Source organism: Silurus aristotelis, assembly GCF_946808225.1.
Source record: "Silurus aristotelis genome assembly, chromosome: 3".
NCBI lineage: Eukaryota > Metazoa > Chordata > Actinopteri > Siluriformes > Siluridae > Silurus > Silurus aristotelis.
Window position 1 is genome coordinate 37,616,211 of NC_139576.1, and position 9,706 is coordinate 37,625,916.

General features: G+C 42.4%; 1 long non-coding RNA gene across 1 annotated transcript in view; it reads right to left on the minus strand.

Moving 5' to 3' along the window:
- LOC310723919 overlaps positions 1-9,706 on the minus strand; it is a 29,104-nt gene extending 19,398 nt beyond the window's left edge. The window contains exon 1 of the long non-coding RNA XR_014532866.1: positions 9,490-9,706. This is a non-coding gene — a long non-coding RNA (uncharacterized lncRNA). The remainder of the gene's footprint in view (positions 1-9,489) is intronic.

Here is a 9,706-nt window from a genome sequence, read left to right on the forward strand (position 1 = left end):
GAGAGATGGAGAAAGAAAGAGGGAGGCAGTGATGCTGCTCCGTTTCATTCCTCGCCGCACTCCTTCCCTCTAAAGCCGCGAGCCGTGATGTCATTAAATTGCAAATGTTTTCTTTTTTCCTTTCTATCAAGTGTTCCCTCCATCCCTCCCTCCCTCCGTCCCTCTGTTCACTCCCTCTATCCCGACACACACTGTTTACTTATCTGCTGAGAACACATGTCGGAAAAGGGAATCCGTTAAATTCGGGCCCGAGGCGCGGCGCGGTGCCGAGAAACTTCCGCCTCTTATCTACACACACAAAACCTGATAAAGCCGCAGATTAGCACGTGATTTTATTCCTTTTCTGCATAAAATAACTCTACATTTATATTTATTTTTATTTTTATTCCTCCTTTTTCTGCTGCACTCTGCCACACTCTTAATTTAACGCCAGGCCGTGTTTCTGGAGAATTCTGTTCAAATGCCACAGCGTACCTTTAAGCCTTCTGATAAAACACTCTGTGTGTGTGTGTGTGTGTGTGTGTGTGTGTGTGTGTGTGTGTGTGTGTGTGTGTGTGTGTGTGTGTGCATGTTCGTGTGTGCGTGTGCTTGCACGCATCTCAACACACTCCCCTGCAAACACACACTATTTTCACACACCTTATACATTTCTGTATTTACACTATACACACACACACACACACACACACACACACACACACACACACACACACACACTATATACAGTGAGGAAAATAAGTATTTGAACACCCTGCTATGTCCACTGTGAGAGACATAATCTAAAAAAAAAAATCCAGAAATCACAATATATGATTTTTAAACTATTAATTTGTATGATACAGCTGCAAATAAGTATTTGAACACCTGTCTATCAGCTAGAATTCTGACCCTCAAAGACCTGTTAGTCTGCCTTTAAAATGTCCACCTCCACAACATTTATTATCCTAAATTAGATGCACCTGTTTGAGGTCGTTAGCTGCATAAAGACACCTGTCCACCCCATACAATCAGTAAGAATCCAACTACTAACATGGCCAAGACCAAAGAGCTGTCCAAAGACACTAGAGACAAAATTGTACACCTTCACAAGGCTGGAAAGGGCTACGGAGAAATTGCCAAACAGCTTGGTGAAAAAAGGTCCACTGTTGGAGCAATCATTAGAAAATGGAAGAAGCTAAACATGACTGTCAATCTCCCTCGGATTGGGGCTCCATGCAAGATCTCACCTCGTGGGGTCTCAATGATCCTAAGGAAGGTGAGAAATCAGCCCAGAACTACACGGGAGGAGCTGGTCAATGACCTGAAAAGAGCTGGGACCACCGTTTCCAAGGTGACTGTTGGTAATACACTAAGACGTCATGGTTTGAAATCATGCATGGCACGGAAGGTTCCCCTGCTTAAACCAGCACATGTCCAGGCACGTCTTAAGTTTGCCAATGACCATTTGGATGATCCAGAGGAGTCATGGGAGAAAGTCATGTGGTCAGATGAGACCAAAATAGAACTTTTGGGTCATAATTCCACTAAACGGGTTTGGAGGAAGAAGAATGATGAGTACCATCCCAAGAGCACCATCCCTACTGTGAAGCATGGGGGTGGTAGCATCATGCTTTGGGGGTGTTTTTCTGCACATGGAACAGGGCGACTGCACTGTATTAAGGAGAGGATGACCGGGGCCATGTATTATGAGATTTTGGGGAACAACCTCCTTTCCGCAGTTAGAGCATTGAAGATGGGTCGAGGCTGGGTCTTCCAACATGACAATGACCCGAAGCACACAGCCAGGATAACCAAGGAGTGGCTCTGTAAGAAGCATATCAAGGTTCTGGCGTGGCCTAGCCAGTCTCCAGACCTAAACCCAATAGAGAATCTTTGGAGGGAGCTCAAACTCCGTGTTTCTCAGCGACAGGCCAGAAACCTGACTGATCTAGAGAAGATCTGTGTGGAGGAGTGGGCCAAAATCCCTCCTGCAGTGTGTGCAAACCTGGTGAAAAACTACAGGAAACGTTTGACCTCTGTAATTGCAAACAAAGGCTCCTGTACCAAATATTAACATTGACTTTCTCAGGTGTTCAAATACTTATTTGCAGCTGTATCATACAAATAAATAGTTTAAAAATCATATATTGTGATTTCTGGATTTTTTTTTAGATTATGTCTCTCACAGTGGACATGCACCTACGATGACAATTTCAGACCCCTCCATGATTTCTAAGTGGGAGAACTTGCAAAATAGCAGCGTGTTCAAATACTTATTTTCCTCACTGTATATATATATATAGGTGAGAGTGGTGGAGGTGGTGGTGGAGGTGCAGGTGGGAGTGATGGAGGTGGTGGTGGAGGTGCAGGTGGGAGTGATGGAGGTGGTGGTGGAGGTGCAGGTGAGAGTGGTGGAGGTGGTGGTGGAGGTGCAGGTGAGAGTGATGGAGATGGTGGTGGAGGTGCAGGTGGGAGTGATGGAGATGGTGGTGGAGGTGCAGGTGAGAGTGATGGAGGTGGTGGTGGAGGTGCAGTGAGAGTGATGGAGGTGGTGGTGGAGGTGCAGGTGAGAATGGTGGAGGTGGTGGTGGAGGTGCAGGTGAGAGTGATGGAGATGGTGGTGGAGGTGCAGGTGGGAGTGATGGAGATGGTGGTGGAGGTGCAGGTGAGAGTGGTGGAGGTGGTGGTGGAGGTGCAGGTGAGAGTGATGGAGGTGGTGGTGGAGGTGCAGGTGGGAGTGATGGAGGTGGTGGTGGAGGTGCAGGTGAGAATGGTGGAGGTGGTGGTGGAGGTGCAGGTGAGAGTGATGGAGATGGTGGTGGAGGTGCAGGTGGGAGTGATGGAGATGGTGGTGGAGGTGCAGGTGAGAGTGGTGGAGGTGGTGGTGGAGGTGCAGGTGAGAGTGATGGAGGTGGTGGTGGAGGTGCAGGTGAGAGTGATGGAGATGGTGGTGGAGGTGCAGGTGGGAGTGATGGAGATGGTGGTGGAGGTGCAGGTGAGAGTGGTGGAGGTGGTGGTGGAGGTGCAGGTGAGAGTGATGGAGGTGGTGGTGGAGGTGCAGGTGAGAGTGGTGGAGGTGGTGGTGGAGGTGCAGGTGAGAGTGATGGAGGTGGTGGTGGAGGTGCAGGTGAGAGTGATGGAGGTGGTGGTGAAAGTGATCGAAGTTGGTAGAAAATACTGCAGATGCTACAAGAGGATCCCAGGAGCGTACCTAAAGTCCTACGCTTCTGAGACAAGACCAGAGCAGGACGGAGTGTGTAACGAGCTCAGGATGGAGAAAGCAGCTTCATTAATCCACTCTGTTTACACTCCATCATTAATGTGCAGTAAACACTCAGAGTTACAGATTTACACAGAAAGAGAGAGAAAGAGATTCTGAGCTTGTTCTCTGATGGTCTTATTGTCATCTTCAAATATGAATATCTTTCATTCTCTCTCTCTCTCTCTCTCTCTCTCTCTCTCTCTCTCTCTCTTTCCATCATCCTTCTAGTTTTTTTTCCTCTTTATTTGCAATTAAATGCATTTCAAATGGAGCAACTGTGCGGAAAGCCGTTCAGATAAGCCAAGCTTTCTCCTCTTCACCATTGTCCACGCGTGTTTGCATTTTTACATACGTACGTAAAATAAAAACGCATCTCCTGAAAAAAAATTTAATCGCCCGCTGCTGGGAAATTAAATTGCATCCTAGAAATCATTTAGGCCTCGTTTCTGTCTACTTCTTCTTCTATTTCCATCTTCTCATACGCATATTTCCTCCTTTGTGTGTGTGTGTGTGTGTGTGTGTGTGTGTGTGTGTGTGTGTGTGTGTGTGTGTGTGTGTGTGTGTGTGTGTGTGTGCGTGCTTGCCATGGACCTCTTATATGGCTTAGTGTTATGTTTTTTAAACCGCATCTTCACATTGTTTCCCAATGGCCACACACACACACACACACACACACACACACACACTACATTCTATGCACTGGTCCTCAAGCAGTGAGCTTCTGAATTGCCTTAAAAATGCACTTACGCTGATTTCAGGGCCCGAGGCGTAACTCTGTAACTTATCACACCTCCACTCTGCTTAGCATTATGCTAATACGCTAATCACATACTGTAGCCGCTACAGGAGCGCGCGTGCACAACTCAGCTAATATTACTGCGATTTTCCCCCGAAAGAAAAACCTGTCTTACTCTGTTTTTCCTTCTCCGGAGAGATCAGAGTCCCCTGAACAGAATGTTTTTATTGTTCTTACTGGAACATCAGATACTTTAAAATGCCCAGAATTCACCCTAAAATAGTGATTATCTGGATTATAGATATGCTAGATCAATTCCAGGTCATTTTTCTAGAACACACACACACACACACACACACACACACACACACACATCATTTACTGTCATTATTAATTGTTTATAATCCTGGAGATTCACTTCATTATGTCGTTATCTGATTTTTCAGCCCCTCGTTACCGTGAAATGAAACACTCGGGTCGTACCATTACAGGAAGCGGGGTTACTGTTACCACCATGAGGGTGGGTATTTTTCAATTAGAGCACGTCTCCTAATATAGTGAAATCCATTTAGACGACATTTCATGCTTCTAATCCTACTACAGCACAACACGCCTCCATAAACGTTCTTTTATGGACAAAAGTATTGGGACGCCTGACTTCTGCAGCCGTATGAGGTTCTTCCCCAAACTGTTAGTCAGAGATACACAATTGTGTCGAACATATTCAAGTGACGGGAAAATTTCATGCAGCATCCAAAGACGTCCGAGATCTTCCAACCCATGCAAAGTGGGAAAGATCTCCTGCTAAAGAGCTCCAACCCTATTGGGATAAATGTGAATTCTGACTGCACCCCAGGCCTCCTCATCTCACCTACATCAGTATCTGGGTTTACTAACACCCTTCCAGCTGAACGAATCTCCACAAATCTAGTAGAACATCTTTCCAGAAGAGTGGAGGTTATTATAATAGCAACTGGAGAAAACGTGGAATGAGATGTTTAAAAAGCAGGTGTCCTACCAATCTGATGGTCAGGTGTCCACAAACTTGTGTCTATATACTGTATATAATATATATGCACACACACACACACACACACACACACACACACACACACACACACACACACACACACACACACACAAATAATAAATATTTCATTTTATTATATCATTAATTTTTATTTACTGCACTATTCTATATCTATACTTTATCTTTTTAACTTTTAATCCATTTCTGTTCAGAAGATCTCACTGCGTGTTGTACGGTGATGAAAACATTCTATTAGTTAATGAAAAAAATCATAGAGCATAAAAAAAACGGCTCTAAAGATCAGATCATTAAATAATGAAGTGAATCTCCAGGTTTATAAATAATTAATAATGACAGTAAATTATAAGACTGTGTGTGTGTGTGTGTGTGTGTGTGTGTGTGTGTGTGTGTGTGTGTGTGTGTGTGATTTAAAATAAATGACCCGGAACTAATCTAGCATACTATAAAGTAGTTTATCGCTAGCTCACAGTGCATTATGGGTAATAGACATGGTCTCTAAATAGATCTTGAAAGGAGTTGATGTTTCCGTTAAAACAATAAAAACATGCTGTTTGGAGACTCAGATCTTTCCACTGGGGGAGAATAAAAACAGTTCCTGTAGTATTTTGGAAAACTGAATTAAACTTCTCCTTACAGGAAAACTGCAGAAGTTTTTATTATTAATATAAATATTCATATAAACATGTTTCTGTACTGCTGTTCTAGAAAATGTATCAACTCCAAGCCAATCTGGTGTGTTACATTACAGCTGAGCTCTAAAGTGAACAATTTCTGTGTTATTCTGTACACACACACACACACACACACACACACACACACACACACACACACACACACACTTCATATCTATCGGATTGTCTCTCGGAGTATAATGCTGCCCTCTACAGAACTCTAACATCCAACAAACTTTCTGATTGTATTTGTCAAATTCATGAGCAGACACACTCCCACACTCAGCGAGACGCATTTAACCACCGGCTGAAAAAATAAAACTATATGAGTTAAAGTGTAGAATAAAATCATAAAATGGAATAAATTAATGCAAAACTGCTCTTTTCACATCCTTTTCATTGATTGAGCAGGAAATCTGTAAGATCGCTTTCTTTCCTACTTTATATGATTCTGTATAATAAACCTGTTTTCAGGGCAAAAAAAATGAATCCAATCAGTAAACTGTAGCAATATGATCTGAATTTTACTGATCACAGTGTCAACAGAAAATCATTCACCAGATCTCCAGCTTCAAAATGTTCAAAAGTGCAACAGTACCATCTGAATTCTGGAGCTCTTCTGGATTGTCTGTTCGGGAATGAAGTATGAGGGAGAGGGCAGATCGCGTTTTCTCCTCTGAGTGTGTTAGCGCTCACGCTCCCTGACTCACTGCTTGATGGAGATTTGACTAATTGGATAGAAAAAGGTTTAAAAAGCCAAAAAAGTTACAAAAAAACTCTAATGTTTTGGGAAAACTTCAGATTCGATAAATGTCCATTATCAGTAGATAGAACAGAGAACCAGGAATTGACCTGGAAGTGAATAAGAGCGTGGACATCAAGCTAAATCTCCAAAGACGCTGAGCTGAGCAGCTACGCTACATACAACAAACTATAATTATTAATTATAATCTACAATCATATTGTATGTATTAAAACCATGTATAAATACATACGGACGTAAGCTTCCTTCAAAGTTTCAGATTATGGAACAGTCGCCTCATGAGAGAAACATCTAAAGCTAATTGTTGTCTATCATGCAGCTTGTATTAGCAGCTAACGCTTCAGCTAGCGGATTTCTGAAAGGTTAACCAACAGATCGTTACGGCATCTTCTGCACACAGAATACGTTTTGCTTCTCGTAGCCTCTGTCTCGATGTTGCCCTCACACTTAGCATTACAATCAGCCGTATGCTGGAAAGATCAGGCTGTAGGAGCTTCAGCGAGTGCGATACGAAGCCATTGTTTTATATCTCTCCTGTTTTTAATCCCAAATGAAGACAAAGTGCTCACGGTTGCAGCAAGAGACACGCGTTTCTCCTCGTCCAACACATTAGGCACCGTAAATCCATAAACAAGAGCCATTAGCGAAAAAACAGATAATGCACTTCTCGCTTTAGCATGACAACGGAAAAACGGTTTGTCGTGTAAATTCCGCATCACCTTCATCTGCATCGCTCCTTTGAAATGCTATTAGCGAGCACAAATGAACTATTGTCACTAACTTCAAAGAATACAGACACTCCACGACTCTGCATGAACATTTCATCAATACGTCATTTCGCTAATACAATAGCAATTCCATTGGAACTGGTATTAAGTGCACTTTGCCAGAACCCAGTGTATTGTGTGGGGATGGAGCACAACGGGAACAATCCACACTGCCGCAATTAAAATCTGTGTCATTAAGGGCACTTACACGACCCCCGTGCATTACCTGGGCCACTTACTGCTGTACCAAAGTGTACAACTGGATATGGGACAAAACCAGGAGTGGACAAAAGGCGAGGTGAAGTAACACAGGATACCTGTTCACCACAATCCTGTTCACCACAATCCTGTTCACCACAATCCTGTTCACCACAATCCTGTTCACCACAATTCACCAAAACCCTGTTCACCAAATATTAATCATCACAGGGAACTAGAACATACTATTAATCCCCACGGGTGTGAAATTAAAGATGAATTTGGGTGAAGAGCTTTTGGAGAACCTTAGATGACTTTAGGGTTCTCAATAATGACGTTTCCCCAAGCGGTTTATGAAATCCTGAATCTACATCTTCAGATTTTGGACAGATGTTACAGGTGTAATGTTCGCTATTTTAGGGAAAAACTCAGTCCAGAAGGAGAAAAAAAAGTAATATAAAACCGAACAGACAAAAATATTCTCCACATTCTCATACAAAGGAGAAAATGAAGAGAACGGTTTCTCTGTACTGAGGAGTCTGTGGATCTGCAGAGTCATGAAGAGTTAATAACCTGTCATTACCTGTGTGGTTTAATAATACACACTACAGAATTAAGGAGTAATATACAGTATTGATCAGTTATGAGCAGTACAGAGTAGTAATAAGCAGTTATGAGCTATAATATACAGTACAGAGTAGTAATAAGCAGTTATGATTTGTATTGAGCACTAAGATACATGTATGAGCAATAATGAGCAGTAATGAGCTGTAATATACACTTATGAGCAGTGTGTGTAAATAATCCTTTTTATTAATCAAATAAATGATAAACAGAAATAAAGTTTGAAGGCCTTGGCAGTGAATTGATATCAGACGGTAACCTGATTTGTAGTGCCACCGTGTGGTCTCACCCTGACACTGCAAGTACCTCTAACTCTCACTCAGACCTCCAGCTGTCCTTCACTATAAATCTAATAATGCACTAAAGAGATTCATCTAATATTTATAACTCCATCAAATACAGAGATACATTATATAAAATATTAAAGATTTATGATAAGAATATTTTAACACAGAAGCAGAGACTAAACTGCAGCCTAATGAGCTGTTTAACTCGTCTACATCTGCCTACTGCCTCATAGTCATCTTTTTTATTGCAAAATCTAATAATCATCATCATCATCATCATCAACAACATCAATGTTTGTGCTGGAAATAAAAAAGCGTATGTGTTTGTTAAAACAAAAAAAACAAAAATTCATTTGATTTGAAATTCTAAAGGATTCTTATTTACAGCATTTTTACAACTGTAAAGATGACATGAGGAAGAAACCTTGAGAGGAACCAGACTCAAGAGTGAACCTCCTTCTCATCAAAAAAAAAACACCAGAGCGTGAGAAATATCATGAACCCCGGAGTGTGTGATTATGAGGAATGTCCTTTCTACAGTCTTCTACAGTCAGATAAACCTAACATGAAGTCCTGCAGCCTGGGGCGCTGAAGAAACCCACTACACACAAGTAGAGTCTTTACATCTTCACACACACACACACACACACACACACACGTCTCATCATCACCTCATGCTTTTTTCCGACCAAGAGCCGCATTCAGATCGCGGTTCAGTCGCTGATGTCACTCGCTCGACGCGTTCAGATTCCACTCGACCATAAACCGGATTTATTTACTAAACTCGGAACACGTGGCAGTGAGAGGAACAAGCCCACGGCACCGCGTCCCACTGAACGATAGAAGTTTTGACTTGCTTGACAGACCGGCTGAAGGTCACACCAACATCAAACACCATACACAGAGAGGAGAAAGAGTCCATTGTAGACTGCTACCATGATCACTATCTCACAATCTTTACAGCAGAACCAAGGAACAATGTTTAGCGATCAAATGGGTCAACATGATCCCTTCCCTAGTGGTGTGCTTTCAGAACCTTTCAGGTTCAAATGCAAGGCGGCCATATTGCTAAATAATTACAGAAAGTAAATGAGTTAATTTAATGAGTTACTGATTACACCCCAATACCACCCTGATTACACTCCAAATACCTGCAGTCAGAGAAGAAATGACGTGGTATCTTGAGCTCAGGACTCCAACAGATGAACCTGCAGCTGTTCCTTCACCTCTGTCCGTGGACGATTTTTCAACTTTTACTCATAACTGAATGAACCACCATTTGCTAGTTATCTCCATCATCACCACCATCCTCATCGGCTTCATCTACATCATGGTAAAGAAAGTAATCAAGCAGTCCCCTAACCAGCA